This window comes from Opisthorchis viverrini, assembly GCF_000715545.1.
Source record: "Opisthorchis viverrini unplaced genomic scaffold opera_v5_132, whole genome shotgun sequence".
In the NCBI taxonomy this organism is placed as follows: domain Eukaryota; kingdom Metazoa; phylum Platyhelminthes; class Trematoda; order Opisthorchiida; family Opisthorchiidae; genus Opisthorchis; species Opisthorchis viverrini.
This window is the reverse complement of record NW_008751789.1, coordinates 380,804-381,701: the sequence shown is the minus strand read 5'-3', so window position 1 is coordinate 381,701 and position 898 is coordinate 380,804.

The window sequence follows — 898 nt, the reverse complement described above, 5'->3', positions numbered from 1 at the left end:
TAGGCCTGTAGTTGCCAGGCGATAGTCGGTCACCAGTTTTGTATATTGGCGTGAAAATCGCTTCCTTACAAGCAGAGGGAAGGCGGCCTTCGTCAAGCGACTGACGAAACACCAGGAGTAGATGATTGGCCAGTGTGGAGGACGTTTCTTTTAGGATCCTTGGATGGACCTCGTCGGGCCCGAACGCGCAGAATGGGTCGATGTGGTGCAAGACGTTCGTCAACACGAATGTATTCTACCGTGAAGACCAGGTCGGTTAGAGGCTGTTCGTAGTTCCGCCTTGACAAGAGTGGATGTGACGAAGGCGCTGGGGCTGAGTATAGACAGGCATAGTGTTCTCTGTAAACCTCAGATACCACTGTCGGGTCATTCGTCGGTTCTCCGTTTCTGTCCCTCAAGGAGAACGCGGATGGCTTGTTTCTGCGGCGATGTCTCATATTTGAACAAGACGTTTTTGTTTTTTCGAGCGAGGTTCAGAATGGTAGCTTGTTATCGTATGTTCCATTTGCGGATTCCTGATTTACTGCGGTTCCGCGTTTTACGAAATGCCAGCTCATCTTCTGTATCCCATGTAGTCAACTTTTTGAAAAAGAGTTGGGACCTTTTTTCCAGAAGTCGCCGAAGCCTTTTTGGCAGCCTGCGGTTCATCCGAGTGCGTGCTGGATTTTTTGGGACGACCGTCGCGTCAATCTCACGAACTTTCTGGACTATGGTCCTATGTAGTTCTTCCACTGGAGACATCTGGTGTGAGCCAGGTCTCTGTGAGTGCGATTACGGACGGTTGTCCAAGGCAAGCTGACTGTTTAACATCGCCGCGTTTGTTGAAAAGGCTGAGGCAGTGTTATGTCTTGATGTACTGTCGTGCAACTCTGTGCCGGTCCCTTGGCTTCCTGTTCCG